At 40.2% G+C, this 17,929-nt stretch overlaps 2 long non-coding RNA genes across 3 annotated transcripts; both read right to left on the bottom strand.

Annotated features, from left to right (window-relative positions):
• Window positions 1–2,388: 2,388 nt before the first annotated feature.
• LOC119015893 lies at window positions 2,389–12,635 on the bottom strand. The gene is made up of 2 exons (XR_005073620.1): window positions 8,287–12,635; window positions 2,389–6,894 (listed from the first exon to the last, which is right to left on the bottom strand). It is a non-coding gene; the product is annotated as an uncharacterized LOC119015893 (long non-coding RNA).
• Window positions 12,636–14,201: 1,566 nt separating this feature from the next.
• Window positions 14,202–17,511, bottom strand: LOC119015895. 2 transcript variants are annotated; one of them, XR_005073622.1, is made up of 4 exons: window positions 17,171–17,511; window positions 15,114–15,237; window positions 14,813–14,959; window positions 14,202–14,559 (listed from the first exon to the last, which is right to left on the bottom strand). It is a non-coding gene; the product is annotated as an uncharacterized LOC119015895 (long non-coding RNA). The 2 variants fall into 2 exon arrangements; XR_005073621.1 differs by lacking the exon at window positions 17,171–17,511 and having other exon boundaries at window positions 15,114–15,445.
• Window positions 17,512–17,929: the final 418 nt, after the last annotated feature.

Below are 17,929 nucleotides of genomic sequence, written 5' to 3' on the forward strand. Positions count from 1 at the left end.
ATGGAGGGGAAAGGAGCCTCAGCAGGCAGCACAAGGTGGGCAGCAGCTTCTTTCAAGTCTTTTCTATTATTATTATCATTATCATTATCATTATCATTATTATTATTATTATTATTATGTCATGTCATGGTCCGTAACCGCTTATCCCTTTCCATGGGTCGCGGGGTGTTGCTGCTGGAGCCAATCCCAGCCTTTTCTCTGGGCGAGGGCAGGGTGCTCCCTGGACAAGTCACCAGCTCATCGCAGGGCCTCACTGATGAGCAATGTGGGGCTCAGTATCTCGCTCAAGGACACTTCGACATGCAGCTCAGCCCTGCCTGGATCCGGAATTTGAACCAGCGACCTTATTATCATTATTATTATTATGTTTTTTTATTAGAGCAGTTTATTTCCAGCTTTTTTGATTATTATTTTTTTCAATATAAAACATTAAGTATTAAAGGTGACATACTATGCTCATTTCTGCTTCCTGACACGGTTCCCTGATGTCTAAATGGAATGTTAGTAATATGCTTTGGTCGAAAAAGCTTCAGGATTGAGCACAGCAAGGTTCTTGAAACACCAGTTTCACAGCTCTGCTCCAGGCGGCCGGTTTCAGTGCCTCTCCCTTTAAATGCTAATGAGCTACTACGTGCACCGCCCAAAGATGTATTTGCGCCGCCCACCTCTCCCTGCCTGTGGAAGACGTGAGGGCGGCATTGTGTGACCATGGCAATGGCTGAGTTACCGGAAGAAATGGCCACCGGACAACAAACTGTGGTGCAACTGTACATGTTCGAGCCGGAGTCCGACCCAGAACAACAAGAGGCTCCAGAAGAAGTTCAGCAGCCAAGAATGAACATGGATGTTTCTCAGTGGTTAGTAGTTTACTTTTCTTTTTTTTTTTTACCTCGACATTACTTGTTACTTGTTACTGCACAGACAAACAAAAGTTTTACGGGCTTAGTAGCCGTCTGCCCCGCGCTGTTACAGATCACAACCCCACTCTCCTGCCTCAAGTGTTTACGTAACAAAGCTTAGCCAAACCTCGACTGGCGTTTACTGCTCTGCAGTTGCAGTAACGCAGATGCAATTTAGCAATTGCCGTTACAAGAGAAAAGCGTAACCCCGTATTATTATTTACCTTTATGTGGCCAGGTAAGTCAATTGAGAACCTGCTCTTATTTGCAGGGACGACCTGTAATTAGCTAGTGTAGTGGGAGACTACCTTCCTTATCCGTCCAATTATTCCACTATCTGACTCTGTGACTCCGCTCAAAAGTTAAAGTCCAAATCTGAGGAGAAACGGCTCTGAGACTAAGTCCAAAACCAGAGGCAAAACAGCTCAGAGACTAAGTCCAAATTTGAGACAAGACCGCTCAGAGACTAAGTCCAAAACAGAGGCGAGGCAGCAAGTCTTCAGTCCAAAAAGGTGTTTATTCCAAGAGAAGAGTTATAAATCCATGAGGTACCCCGGGGCAACTGAGAAATCTCCCCCGATCACCCTCTTTTATACTTGAGGTCAAGGTCACCAGTGCCCTCCTGGACCACCCCCCTCGTCATGATCACGCGAGACTGTCATCTTACTATTCTCATTTTTGTCTGACTTCCTTAAGGCTTACAAAGTGTCTCACCCAGGCCCCTATCTGTGACCTTGGGTGAGCTGTAGCTGCACCTGCTGCTCCCCCACTCCAGCTTTTATTATACAGGACGCATCAAACCTTGGTCTTTCATCAGGCTCAAATTCCCTGTTAATACAGAACTGCAAGGTGTATTCTCAAATCAATTTATATGCATGATCATGACCCTGTTTGTATTTGCCACTACAGTCCCCCCTTTGGTCCTTCTAAAAAGGACCAACACTTCAAACTTGAACATCAGGGAGTACAGTTGTCTTATCATCAAAACAGAAACAACAGCATGAGTATACTGTAAATAAAACACAATATACAGTTTCAAACAGCGTAAATGCAACCCCATCCTACGAGACTGATAATGAGTATCAACCCACAGGGAAGTGCTTCAACTATCAAGACGATAGTTGAGAGCTCTCCCTGAGCCATCTTCTGGACCAGCCCTCAAACAGATGACCCAGTGATATTCATTGACAGGTTTCTATTCTGACCTGGCAACATGACAGGGGAAACATCCTCTCCAATTAGCTGTTTATGAGAGGTAAAATGCCCCACCATGTGGCCCACCAACTGACCTGTTCTGTTGGTGCAAACATAATATGTGTACATACAGCATTAAATCACACATTGTGGTTAACTCTTTGAAGGCACTCGTGACTGTGACACACGTGAATCAAACTCTTGATGAATTACACCATTCAACACCTCAAGGTTTGTTTTTAAGCATGCATAACTAGGTAACTCGTGCTCATGTGAATATATCATAGGTTTAAGATTTTTTTTTTTTTTTTTTTTTCAGAAAAGCACAAGATTACATAGACAAATTCTTAAACCCTTTAGAATTAGAATATTATCTAGACACACTTTGTAAAGATGATCCCTCTTTGGTCAGTTCAGCAAACATTAGATCAGTAATTATTAGATCATTGACGTAAAACTCTCATACCACCTTTTGTTTTTGTAAAAAAAATTTCTTCTGGTATTTTTCCAATGATCCAATTACATAAAGACAGGTAAGAGCTCTATCCAATCTTAGCACCTGGACTTAAATGACACGCTTGGGTTATTTGTTAGCCTTGGTGACATATTACCCGTGGTGTTGCCTTGGTTAGTGTGGCGGCCCTAAGGCCAACATTACACCAGAGTCCCTATGAACTTACTGGTTTCCTGTAAACCACACTGGTTTAATACATTTCTTGTGCTTTTTATGGCACTCAGCTTTCTGACGTGACCTTCACAAATGAGTGCCCGCTTTTCTTCATCAACACATTTACAACATTTGACTCTACATAACTATGTTGAATACAAGGGATCGTCGTACAATTGTCGGAACATAATTTATAAACCTGTCAGCCTGTCTCTCTCCTTGTACAGTAGTCTCTGTGTTGATAGCTCACCCTTCTTCCTGGAGGGTGCAGGCACTGACAGATACCTCTGCTCTGTTGTATCCATTTGGATTGTTCCTCTGCAGGAGTGGACAGCAACCTTAGCCAGGCTCACAGCCTTGCTGGCACATTTATCTAAATTACATTTTGACCTCTATCCATGATGTTGTCTTCCTAGCTGATTATCCACGGAGAGCTCATCCTGTAGTTGTGGTTGGGCTAATTGTTGAAGGGCTGGATTCACACATTTTTATGGTGGTAGCATTGCCCCCATTGGTGGCCGGATACCAGGTCTCATTGCTGCACTTCATTAGTCTCACCACGTCAGGTTGGTTGTGTTTCTCCAGGTTACATACACCAACTCGTCCTCGTGCTACACAGAAAAGGAAGATTAGTTTATCAAGTTTACATAGCTGTCATTGTTTTTAATTTTTCATTGGCATATTTGAGAGTTGGAACTCCATCTATCCAATTTCACTGCCATGTGCACTGCACAACAAGCAAGACATTCAGTTATATCCGAACAGTCACCTCTGTGACTTCCTGGCAGTGGTATTCTTTTGACGTTTGTAACGTACAATACACTCTTATTGGTCTTTTTCTGTGCTTCTTAGTTTGGCCAAATCTCTTTTTTCTCAGTTACTCTTTAGCCGAATCCATCTACTGGCTTCTAAAAGTTTCATTTTCTGATTGTTTCTGTGTCCTAACATGACGTGTTTGTGCGTATTACCTGTAATGTCACCATCCATTCTCTTGACAGTCAGTGGTGCGGGGTAGTCCCACCCAATGTTAACCTGGAGCGTTAGCTATTGTGCCATCGGTGGTTAGTGAACAACCATATGTGTCAGCTTTTACATACAGAAGATGTAGTAGTTCTCCCATTTTCACTATGCCCTTGTAATTGTGGCTAAGGTGACCATGGTAAGTGCACAGTTAACATGTGGTGTGTTAATAGTGGCACATGTCATTAGGACTTCTCTTTCTACCTCCCCCCTTGCGAAACCTGAAAGGGTTAGCACAAAAAGAAAGAAAACAAACAAATTAATCTGAGTCAGAGAACGCTCTGACTCTGGCCAGAATTCAGGCGTGGACGGGTGGTGTATATCTTGCAGGCCGGACGGTCCTGCACGTGCGCTTTCCAGGGTGTCACTGCCCGTGGTTGTGCTGGTGGCATCATCCTCGGCAGCCTCTCCGACACTACTATCAGTCTTTCACCTGTTGGAGGACACATCTGTAGATTTGAGTTAAACCCCATAAATAGTGCTGCTGAAGCGGTCCCTCTATAGGGCCCCTGCACTGTGGCAGTGGCATTGGGCATCCAGTGAGCATTTCATGCAGGGTTAGATGGGTTAGTCTGTTAGTTTGTGAGTGCATAGACATTAGTGCTAATGGCAAAGCATCTTCTCAGGTGAGTTTACCATTACCATCAGCCATGATTTTGGCTATTTTAGTTTTTGATATACCACTGGCATGTTCTACTGAACCTTGTGACTGTGGACATGTTATATGTATGTTTTTATTAGATGCTTGATGTTTCTGTAGTTAAAATGATGATTTTACTTCTTCTGTAACAGGTATGTGAACTTTGATGTGAAAATCATGATGCAATCAACACAGACACTTTATATATATGCTTTTTTGTAAAGGATCTCAGTATTTTCAACATCATTATATATCATTTCTAATATTTCAGTTCTAATATTAGCTTTGAATTTCTTTGTTATGAACACACCATTTGGGCAATAGAGTAGGTTGGTCAAATGCTACTTGATTAACAACAGCCTTCTTCAGCTCACACCCTGTAACTCCAAAGAACAGATCATAGCGTTTACTTGAATATAAACTGGCTTAAACTGTATTTGCAACACAATTGGTTATAATATTTGAAATAGCAGCTTATATGTAATCGTCGTAAATTGTATATATCACTTGCATATAGGTATTCACTTCAGACAACAACCACTAATGAGACAGCATGCTGAAAGGAGCTTGAAAAACAACAACAACAAAAAAATACACAACAAAACCTTGATGTACTAAAAAAGGAAAAGTTCACTGAGCTTGGACCCAGTCGACAGCGAGGAGAGAAAGGGAGGGTGATTACGTCACACCGGACGTGCAGTAGAGCGGGGGGCGCTAGCATCCCCCCTCTCACACACACCAGGGGAGGAGCAATGGAGCTGCAGTTTGAAACACAACTTTTCAGCACACAACTCCCTCAGCCATCAGCGAGATAGGAACCCGCTCTTAAAACAATATAAAACCTGCCCGGGGATGTGTCTCCTCGGCTGTAACCTCAACCGACCGTCACTTGGATTCCTTATCTCAACGACACTTTACACATGCATTTATAAACTCTTAGCCTGCACGAATAGTATTCATAAGTCAAAAACAACACACAAGAACAACCATCTCATAAATCACATTCAATACTAATATATCTATTAGCACACACATTTTAGACCAGAACTATCAAGTTTGTCTAATAACCTTCACATCGTTTGAGTACTGCAACACACTTAACCACTTATTAACAGTAATACAAAGCTCTTTAGAACAGCAAAAATGTCTCCAATGTCTGACAGTTACATCAGCACCAAATCACACAACACTGCAAAATAGCACAATTTATTTTAGGAAACACTAATTTTTCCAGTAGATTCTTCAACACACACTCAAGACACAGGTAGTTGACAACACACAGTCAACAACCTCATACACTACTTTTTTACTTTATTAAACCCCCATAAGAATGTTCGAACATTTATTGTTGGTTTAACTGAAACTTTTTTGTTGGTCTTCGATTTTTGTTAACAACTATTATCGTTGTTTATTTTCAGTTCAGATTGTTTTTTTTTTTTGTGTGTGTTTTTTTCAGTTTTGGTTCTCGCATGCATTATTCTCACATTTCCTTTAATTTAGACTTTAATTTACCTTGCTTTTTGATTATTTATCCGATGTTTGCCGTCCATGGACTTAAGGCTGTATTTTAACCTGCATTTCTCTGTCCTACAAATACCCTTTTCTTTTCTCTTAGCCCAAATTGAAGAGTGCTCTTTTTTTTTTTTTTTCCACCCTGGATAGTCTCTGCCCTTTTTAGCCTGAACTGTCTTTATTTTCAGAAGTCCATGGTCTCAAACTCCTAGTTTAATCTTTATCTCTATCAAAAGATGACTCGTTATCAGAATTCATGCACTCTGGCAAACACATTTGTATAATTTGTATAATTTTGCAGCAGGAAAGGCTTTCCTCAGAGTATTGTTTGCACAAACATTCTGCTAAAGTTTTATCTACTGTGCTTACACCATAAACCTTTCTGGTGGTCTTCTTGAGTGGTTTTAATATCACCACGTTTTAACCACACTAACTGTACGTATGTCAGCCTCCTTCTGGGCTGCTATTAAGGATGGTAAAGTGGTGAGTGGTTCACAGTTTTCGGCTGCCTTCAACCGTCCAACACATGTACCGGTTTCAGCTTGTTTAGTGGCCTCGTCAGCCAGGCTATTGCGTTTGGCTATTAGGGAACTGCTTTTTTGGTGAGCAGCACACTTGATAATAGCTGATACACTTGATAGATGAATGCTTGAATTAGTGTTAAGATGGCTGCTCCATGCATTACTGGTGTGCCATTCCGCTCTGAGAAAACCTCTCTGTTTCCAGATATTTCCATATATATGACACACTGCGTATGCATAGCCCACTGTGAGTATACATTTAACCGCTTGCCTTCTGATAATTTGCTTTGCGGCAGTTAAAAGCTTTAATTTCTGCAAGCTGTGCTGAGCATGGTTGGGCAAGATAGATTGTTTGGACTGTGGTAAATATATCATCTGGCAGCAACTGTACAATTTCTTAACCTGTGTTGTTGCTTGTCACGTCTCTGAAGCAGGATCCATCTACAAAGAGAGAGAGATATGTTGTTATTGGCTGATTATGCATATCTTCACGTGGTCTCAGAAACACATTTGTGGCTTGAAGGCAGTCATGTTGCATTCTATCTATGGGTATCATCATCCATGTTGCAGGATTAACTGTATTGCAGCGTTGGATGTTCAGTTGTTGCTGAGAGCACAACTTCATAACCTAGCTTGTGTAAGCACAAACCTTGGACTGGTGAGGTTGGCATGTATCTGGTGAGATGTATACAGTATTGTTGGGTGTCCTATGGTTCCTGTTGAGGCTCTCTCAAAGCAAAAGCTGCTGCTGCAAGTCCCTGACAACTGGGATGCAGACCAGCCTCAGAGTTATCTAACTTGGTGCTATAGTATGCTAAAGGTTGCTTACCAGTTGGAGCGTCTTGCATCAAAATTCGACAGGCAAACTGCGCCCTATCTGCAACATATTTAATTATCTGTTCTTTTTGGTTTTCTGAGGTTAAATGAAACAGCATGCAGAACACAAACAGTTAGAGGACACATAATTATATCAGATATGGTCATAACGTTAAAGTTACGTAAAGTTAAAAATAATGATCTATTAATCACTTTTCGTCACCGTGGGACTACTCTTTTTTTTTTTCTTTTTTTTTTAAATAAACACCTCATTTCAGAAATGTCTTATTTTCATGATTTTTTTTCTTTAAGGGACGTCTATGGTCTGGGAGGCCTAAAAGAATAAAAAAAAATGAATGAGAAAAAGCTCAATCTATGGACAACAATAGCCTGCTAAATCCAATAAGGCAATCATTTGTTTTCATTTGCGGTTTTGGAACAAAGTTGGACTGGAGAAGAAAACTATGGCATCCAAATCCATGAACAAAGTTTACCATTGATAGTGAAAGCAACCTTGAACTGTGAGTCAGGATAAACAGGAATGCTAGAATATGCATTTGTTAAATCAGTAACTGAAAACCCACAGTCATTACAGCATCTTAATTTATGACCCTAAAGTATTTTAAAAATCTCTCCCCCCCCCTTTTTTTTTTTTTTTTGGTTTCTTTTTCGGGCAAGATGGGGGAGGTACATGGTGAAATGAGAGAGTCAACAATGGCACCCTGATGAATGAGCAATGACCTTGACAGCCCTAGGGCTGAGTGGATATTTTCTTTAACCTAGTCTAACAGTCAACAACAGGATAACAACAGAATGTGCATCTTTTATATTTCTAAAAATCAAACTTGCTTAGAGCCCTAAAGCTATCAAATACTGCCAGAAAGCAAAGCTTAGACTTTAACATTCAATCAGTGTTTCCCTCTGTGTGTGTGTGTGTGTGTGTGTGTGTGTGTGTGTGTGTGTGTGTGTGTGTGTGTGTGTCTTGTGTATGTGCTGCTCAAAGTTCAGACCTCTGACCTCTGCTGTCTCCTTTGGCTGTGTCAAGGTGAATCCTGGGAAATGAACAGACACCTTTAGCTGGTGCATGTGGTCAGGATTCCTCTGGATCTCTCCCTTCTTGATGATTAAGCTCGGGGTTCCCATAACCTTACTTCTGCAGCATAGCTTATCTGGTCAGTGCTGTTGCACTTTCCTTGATAATTTGATACGGGCCCAGTCTCCTTTTCCTCTGGCTGTTGTGCAGTGCCTGCCATCTTTGTCCAGGACTCTGTGGCCCACCCGACTCCAGTCTTTGTGTCAGGTGATACCTCTGTAGCCTCCTTCAATTTGTTTGGCTGACATGGCCTGTGTATAAAACACTTCTGGATCTCAATGACAGTCTGCTTCCTTGTTTGCCTCAGCACGGGGTCGGGGAACATCATCCCCTCAGTGATCTCGACTCCGCAGTCAGTAGTCAGTAGAAGCTGGCTGGTGGAGAAAAAGGCTTTTTTGGAGAAGCAAGGTTAATTTGTGACTCATTTTAGAAGAGAGAAAGAGGGCTGAAAAGACAGGGTGTACTGGTTATCCTCCTCCCTCCTTCACAGAGTCATCCTGGGATGCCTGACCTTGTGTGGAGAAGGTATTGTTTAAAGGAGGGTTGTAGGTGTGGAGACAGCATGGAGGAGGTCAATTCCTAATTCTGGCCCTACATTGTTTCTTCTTTATGTTACTCAAACTCTATTTTCCCATTACCGTTTCAGTCCCACTACTGATTTTAAAAACTTGTCAGTCTACCTTTTTTTCTTTCCTGCTTTCCTGTTACCTTTTCTTTTAACATATTTTACACTATCTTAAACATTCTGTGCTTAATGTGCCTTTTACTGGAAGCACCCCATGGGTGACACAGTGCCAAAGTTGAACATTTTTAACCACATTATTTCCCCATTTGTCTGCCATTATTTCAGCAGAGCCTGTAAGAGGGTCAGATAGAGCTTATAAATTTCCGGTTTTGTTCCTTATGTTTTCAGCTGACTCACTGGGACAGATGTGCTTAAACTTTCAATGGACTTATCATTCAAACAAATTTCACAATCATTCTGCTCTTCCCATACAGTGTATGGATGGATCTCATCAACCACACACTAACTTTGGGTAACTTTTTGGTTTGTATGACACATTCGTTCCGAGCAACGCACCCCTGTAGTATACAGGCTGTATACTAGTCACTGAATGTCACCACAAAGTTTATTCTTTATACTTATTTCATATATTTATTTTCACTCATACACCCATTTTATTGTAGTGGGGCCTCATGTAATACTGTACTGTATCATATCATTATTACAGTATCTCATATTGTATCATATTATATTTTCTTCCTATTATATGCTATTATTTTCATTGTATTACCCTTTATCAGGTTTGCATAAGTCACTTCCTTTCAATTTCTTACTCACCTATAAGGATTATCTTATATCTTAAGAATGTTAGACTCAGTGTGATGAATCAGATCTCTTTAATGCATGCTGCATGTAGGGAAGGTCCAGACTGTTCTCTCCAGTCTTCCAAATGTTACTGACTTAAATACAACAGAGTGGAGGTCACATACTTTCACGGCACTTCATATCTTACTCCCTCTCAAAACGATAACCCCTCATGTAGAGATAATTGCCTCTTATATGACTTTCTGACACTCCAAATGGGAGTCTCTCCTCCTCCTCTCACATCCTGATCATATTCTTTACAGCACATTGATTACAAACCGGAAGAGTCTGTATTACCAACTTTCGTCAAATGCCATAATGTTTGACTGATTTCTTGCTCAGTTTCCAATGTCCAATTTCCTCATCATCAAAATATGTTTGTTCAAGCCAAAAATGCGTTCCGACACCTTGATTTTCCATGTCCCGTTTAGTGGCGCAATAGTCATCAGTAATTATTTTATTTTCATTTTTATGCTTGTATCTGTGTTATCACCCACCACTTTATCCTCATCATTCAATTTATTATCATATCATATTACTTTAATTTGCCTATAATTATCAGTTATTTTAATTACACTTCTCTTATTACTTACTATTCTTCTATTATTTACTATTCTGTTATTATTTACTATTTTCTTATTGTTTATTAAATATTATTATTACTATTATTATTAGCATCATTATTGTTGTCCGTCACCACTTCATCCCTTTTATGGGGTCGCAGGGTTTGTTACTGGAGCCAGTCGCAGTTATCTGTCTGGGTGAAGGCAGGGCACTCCCTGGACGAGTCATCAGCTCAGCGCAGGGCCCTCACTGATGGCAGAGGCTGCCACGCAAGGTGCCAACTGCACATCAGGAGAAATTTGGGGTTCAGTATCTTGTTCCGATGACGAGCCTACCTGCTCTACCTGCCGCCTATATTATTATTATTATTTATTACTTATTTGTCACAGCATCGATTTTAATGCTTGCTCTCTACTCCAAGTCTAAGTTCTCTGCTAAATGCAGAAGGTTTGGCTGAAGTCTAAATTGCAGCTGCCCTGACAGTGTCTCATTGTTTTCTGTGCTGGGCGCTGGCTGGTTTTCAAGGTCTCCCCTGATCTATTTTTGATTGTATGTGTGTGTTCTGCTTCTGGCCCTCTCTCTCTCACCTCTACTGTAATTTTTCCCACTATTCTCCCGTCTACTTCTCACAGTGGAAATTGTCATGTTTCCTTCTACTTATCATTATCATTTATTATCATCATTCTTTAGGTCTTTTCTCTGTAATTCAGCCTCTATTCAGTCACAATAATTCAGGTCAAAGGTCCCGGTTAACGGCTACTTATTGGCTCCAGGGGATACTCTGTGACAAATCTTCATGCAACGGGTGTCAGTCCTGTCTGCTGCTTACTGTGCGTTATGCCCATTTTGTTAGATACTAACTGGCACAGCTGGCGCTGCGCTAGTTTTATCTTCTATTCTTTCTTCCTTGCAGCCGTTATCTTTTTGGATTAGACTGCTCTTCTGGACATTCAATTATTATTCTCTTTTTCTCTTAAACAATTCCACTGTTTACTTACATATTTTTGTCAAAAAACAATTTCTTCTACTACAATTATCTATTTCTTTTAATTTGTCCTGCCTCAATTGTTCTCTTTATATTTTACACAGTACTCTTAATCCTCTTTTATTTTAAGACATATATTCATGCATATTTCAATTTTCACACTTTATGTACATATATTTACAAAGGCCTTATATTATTTTCTTCTCTTCTACTCTACAGCTGTTTCACTATAACAGCCCTCTTTCATAGGCGCTGTTCTTGGATCCGCTTTATCTCTTTATCGCTCCAGAGAGGGCACAGCGATTTTGGCTTCCCCGCCAAACAGAACTTCTTGCGCGTCTAAATCATTCCTGAGAGGGCACAATGATTATTCGTAAGACCGCCAGTTCTCTTGACCCTTCACCCGGGTCGAATGAGCTCTTTGTTCAAATCTCACAACACAACAACACCTTATTTAACGACTTCCAACAACAACAACAACTACAGATTAGACTTGTAATTCTTTCGACCCTCTTCACGGGCCGCTACAACCTCTTACTAGAGTCTCAAACCACAGTGACAATTTATATTTCTTCATATTTTTAAACAATAACAACTGATAAGACTTAGTTTCTTCGACCCTCTACTAGGTCGCAACAAGCTCCTATTCAAAACCACAATAACGATTTACAACAACTTCTCCGGATTTTTTACACAATAATAACAGCTGATGAGACACTTAGACAACAATAACAACTTGTTCTGACATCAACACGCATTTTATACTCAACTGATCTGTCCCGTGTCCTCACTCTTCACAGCTCGAGCTATTTGTTTCAACAGATAACAGCTTAGTGCAGTTTCCTTGTGCCATTATTCTCAGTACTGCCACATATTTTACAACATACCACACCATTCCACTTCCAAGACTCAGACACATACAGATCCACATGCAAATTAACATGTTAAAAAGCATTCTCTCACATTTATCCATCCCTCTTCATACATACTTTGTTTTATCATTAAAAGGTGGTTAGGGCAAGCTATGCATGAACATTATTTATCAGACATAATTCGCTGCGCACATGAACTGACTTGACTAAATCATACTTTTACATAAACATACATGAAACATACATATATAATTATCAATCACACATACTCACAATTTTGGCCTGAAGGCCGCTGCCATGCCTCTTAAATACTTCAATTCAGGTTATTACTTTTTTATTTTTTTATACAACCAAAACTAATAATAATAACAATACTTAAAATTACTTATTAATTTTTATAAAGGAAAATTTACAATAATAATTTAATTAAATTTACCTTAATTTAATTTTTATTTTTCATAATTCTCAGTCTTAGGTTCTTTTGGAGAGGTTTTTAGAACAATACCTGAGACTTGGGGCTGGGAAGGAGTAGACGGTATCACTCGTAAATGAAGAAAAGATATAAATATATCCCTTAATGGTGTATGTGGGGCGCGCCTGAGATCCGCCGTCCCGTCCCTCCCGGTCCGCCGCCGCAGGCTGTGTACCGGGCCGCTCCTCCGCGGCTAGGCTCGCCAAAATGTAGTGGGAGACTACCTTCCTTATCCGTCCAATTATTCCACTATCTGACTCTGTGACTCCGCTCAAAAGTTAAAGTCCAAATCTGAGGAGAAACGGCTCTGAGACTAAGTCCAAAACCAGAGGCAAAACAGCTCAGAGACTAAGTCCAAATTTGAGACAAGACCGCTCAGAGACTAAGTCCAAAACAGAGGCGAGGCAGCAAGTCTTCAGTCCAAAAAGGTGTTTATTCCAAGAGAAGAGTTATAAATCCATGAGGTACCCCGGGGCAACTGAGAAATCTCCCCCGATCACCCTCTTTTATACTTGAGGTCAAGGTCACCAGTGCCCTCCTGGACCACCCCCCTCGTCATGATCACGCGAGACTGTCATCTTACTATTCTCATTTTTGTCTGACTTCCTTAAGGCTTACAAAGTGTCTCACCCAGGCCCCTATCTGTGACCTTGGGTGAGCTGTAGCTGCACCTGCTGCTCCCCCACTCCAGCTTTTATTATACAGGACGCATCAAACCTTGGTCTTTCATCAGGCTCAAATTCCCTGTTAATACAGAACTGCAAGGTGTATTCTCAAATCAATTTATATGCATGATCATGACCCTGTTTGTATTTGCCACTACACTAGCAATGTCCAACAACTGTAGTTTTCAATAAGCCACAGTTGCCTCCCGTCACCTCTCTACCAGCACTATTGTTTTTGAACCAGTTCCAACAGTTTATAAACTTTAAATATTACAAAAGAAACAACGCAATGTGATTGATTGGCTATGTATTTCCAATGAATGACATAAATTCTGCTTAAAAACAGGTGTTCCTGTGGCAGTTGTGAACAAGTGCCTACAGATCCCGAGAATATCTGCTGTATGGAAATACCACAGGTAAGTGTGAACACTGGGCAAACAAGGTTGTTATTTTGCAGTCTCTTTTCTTTAATCCATTGTCACTCAGTTACCTTTCATAACTTCTAGGTTACACGACGACTAAGTTACAGCAGCTTCCTGAGCAGCCATCATGCATGCTGGACCATCCTGGCCTAGAGCCTGTCTGCCTGAATGTGTTTTCACTGAAGAATGCACTGAACATTTATCGGGCAGACTACGGACCTTTACGTCTGAGAATACTGTAGTAAGCTTTTTAGTCCCATAAATATTATTAATTTATTGCAAAAGTGTTATGAAGTACATAACTGCTTCCTCTGTCTTACATTGCTTATAGTTTATCTTTACTATCTTTTACTTGGTAACATGAAAACTACATATCAAACAATGAAAACACACAGAACAGTTGGGAGAGATGTTTTATTGCAAGAAACAATTGTAGACATACAAAATAAATATCTAAAGTGAAACAGTTAAACTTGCCAGTTGCCATGGATGTGAACATTCAGTGCTGACTTTCTACTGAATTGTGTCCAGCCAATATAGATACCTAGCCTACAGAAGCTTTGTAAGCTGGTGCTGGTGCTTTCTGGGGCGAAGAGTGAGAGCTGTGCTGCCTGCCGGTGCTGAGGATTCATGCAGATTTCCCCGACGCTGAAGCACAGTATGTTAGGTTCAGTCCTGTCCTTGATTGAACCTTGGCACGTAACTGGCTATAACGTCCAGCTTGTTGGGTCTTTCATAATGAGCCGAGAGGTCTTCAGGGATTGTAAGTTTCAGCACCTCGTTCACATGTGGGCCAGGGTCCTGGAAAATCTTCTCGAAGATCAGGTCCAACAGTGCATCAATGTAGTCTGCAGTGCAATAAACAAAAATTAATGTTTACAAGAAAATGCACTAGAACCAAAAGGCCTTGTGCTGCAGTGTTGTCAAGTGTCTCTTCGTATTTCTCCTAATTTATATGTTCTCCTTATTTATTATTTTGAAAACCATCAAAAAAATAATTCAGATTTTATTTGGGTTTATTTTCAAACATTTGTGTTATTGCCTGTGTGTCCATCTTTATTTTTCATTCATGGGGTTCAAATAAAAGATTGTAAAACTTACGGAATGTTGGCTCTGCTTTCACAGGCTTTGCAGTTCATTCTCCATGGTTAGATTTGGGGAGGTTGACTGTACAGCAGCTCTCCACCTGTAGATGTTGCCTGTGGTCAGTCAGTATTTTCATTGTAATGCAGGGCAGTCAGGTAGAGTCTTGGGTGGAAAAACAGTACTTTAAAAATCATAGTATACACACTAAACTAAAATCAGCTGTCCACCAATCCATATTCATAACAGAGTAAAACAAAATTACATATTAGAGTAACATAGTGACTAACATTACATCATATGCTTTCGTTCAACAAACCTGTGCTTCTGAAGTGAGGCCGGAAAGTTCTCATGGAAAGCTGTGTGCCAACCGTGCATTTCACTGGTTGGTCTGTCTGGCAGGCAACATGATGCACTACAGACTGCTGTACAGATGTGCTTGGCTAAACACAAAAGGAAGGAATATGTTATGTGTCTGTTTCTCATGTTACATAAAACAAAGCTATGTAGACAGAAATGATGATTAAAACAATCCATTTGATAAGGCAAATTCTGGCAAATCATAATCCGAGCAAACCCATGCAAATTCCTCATTTCACATTAGATTTAGTAAGTGAGCAATACATATTGTGTCCATGCCTTCATATAACTAATGTTAATCATAGCACAGCAGACAGGTAACCCCTGTCTCAGGCTCCAAAGCAAACTAATGATTGCTTGACTGCAGATAAAGTTTTTGGTACTGTCAGATCGGGTCTCTCGTACCAGCAGCTAACACCACACACGTAGTATATATGTGTATATCAACACAAAATAAGTCGTTCGACTGCCAAGGTGCTCCTGGGCATCTAACACACTGTCCTTTAGCCTTTAGCACAACATGCTAATTGACGTAACGTAGCTCACTGGCCGTGAATAACAGAGCATTTCATACCGTCCTCTCACTGCAGTCAAGCCACCCTCCACTCCGAAATCCCCGGTCAACCTAGCTGCCACTTAATTTGCAGTGCCTGTATATTACGATATTACGGTAATGCCGTGCCAGAACAGAATTCAAAATAAAAGCAGACACTTATGAAGGCAGTCTGCAATTTCAAACAAATACAATCAATCATACAATCGATTGATTGATGAATTAGTTAAACGATTAGTTAATTACTTAATTGAGCATTTAAGGAATTAATTCATTGATTATTTATTTATTTATTATTCAATTCATATTACCATCCTTATTCTTATCACACTGAAGCCGTAGAAGATGTGGGTCATGACATTTCATCTGTTTGTGCAATTAGTCCAACATAAAAATAAACACAATAGCTGGAGTTTCTGATGAGGAATTTCAAAATAAAAGCCCACTTAATAGTCAAATATTTTCAATATTTCCACATTAAGAGGAAACTACCAGTTTCCACAGACTCATTTCACTTCAGACTGATAGAACTCAACCTCAGAGACTCGCTCAGATAATTCCAGGAAGATCTGATATGGATTTTCAAAATAGAAGCCCTCTAAAATGTGATTTGTGATGATATTTTCCTTTGATTTCAGATTTACTTTAAAAGAAAACTACCCATTTCCACAGACTCATTTCACTTCAGACTGATAGTATTCAATGTCAGGGTTGCACTCAATTAATTCCAGGAAGATCTGATGTGGATTTTCAAAATTAAAGCACTTTGAAAATTGAGATTGTTGATAATATTTCCCTTTATCTCAGATTTACTTTAAAAGAAAATTACCTGTTTCCACAGACTCATTTAACTTCAGACTGATAGAACTCATTGTCAGAGTTGCACTCAGATAATTCCAGGAGGATCTGATGTGGATTTTCAAAATTAAAGCCCTCTAAAATCTGACTTTTGATGATATATTCCTTTGATTTCAGATTTACTTTTAAAGAAAATTGCCTGTTTCCACAGACTCATTTCATGTCAGACTGATCAAAATTAAAGCCCTCTAAAATGTGTCATTTTTGCTAATATTTCCCTCTATTTCAGATTTAATTTATGTTGGAGTGGAGGGTGGCTTGACTGCAGTCGCTGTTCGGCCATGAACATGACGATGGCTAGCTAGTGCTGTTCACGGCCGAGTAGCGCTAGCTAGCTCGTCGTCCGCAGACAACATCTTAGTGGATCACCGGCCAGTTAGAAGCGATCAAATCTCAATATCCCAATTCAATTTCTCAGTTCACTGTCATGAGTGCTGATATGACAAATTAAGGTTAGGCAACATTAACATTACCGTGCATCCTAAGACCAGTAAGCCCACTGTTGTAACGTTAGCTCAGCCTCATATTTACATCACCCGTTAGCGTTAGCTTATGTGCTAAACAGCCAAAGTAACACAAACAACACCGTTTTTAAAAATACTTACAGTTTCTTCTTCTGTGGCATTGACACGGACAGTGCGTATTGATCCATCTTTGAGGAACAATCTCGTTGCCAGTCCAGCCTGATACTGACCCTGGTTGCTGAAACAGTCCGGTGTGAAGTGATTGGCACAGACAACAACGCTTTTGCTCAGTGAAGCTGGGACGTTTCCCTGAAAAATAAAATTTAGCCACTTCGCTCTGATATCCTCTTTGGTAGGAAGGCAATGTAGGGAAACATGAGTGTCCGTGCATCCGACGACAGAGCAGGAGTGCTTGGCTTTCGGGTTGCACATGGTTGCGGTCAGGCTGTCGCATACAAGTGAAGCGAGAAAATGGGGGATCCTCCTTCAGGTAGCCGGAGTAATATGGGAGGAGATATCCAGCGTGAGGGCTGGAGCATTCAAATCACCCGCACTCTTACATAAGTGTGCGGATGAAATCCAAATGGCTCTCTTAGAGACACATTTCCTGACTCCGCCTGTTTACAAAACATTGACCTAGAGGTCCTAAATCACTCTTAAGGGGTCGGGAGGCACTCCGGATATGCAATTATACATAGTAAAGCAAGGAAAAAGTGGGTTTTGCATAATATGTCCCCTTTAAAATAAATTGCCTCATAATCAAATACGTTTCTTTTAATTATTAATTTTCGTGTTCTGATTTTTTCTGTATTATATTCTTGTGTAAATATACAATGTATATATGCAATTATATGAATATTGATAAATGTATAATTTATTTTGTGAAAATGTACATTTTGG

Source organism: Acanthopagrus latus, unplaced genomic scaffold, assembly GCF_904848185.1.
Source record: "Acanthopagrus latus isolate v.2019 unplaced genomic scaffold, fAcaLat1.1, whole genome shotgun sequence".
Classification (NCBI taxonomy): Eukaryota; Metazoa; Chordata; class Actinopteri; order Spariformes; family Sparidae; genus Acanthopagrus; species Acanthopagrus latus.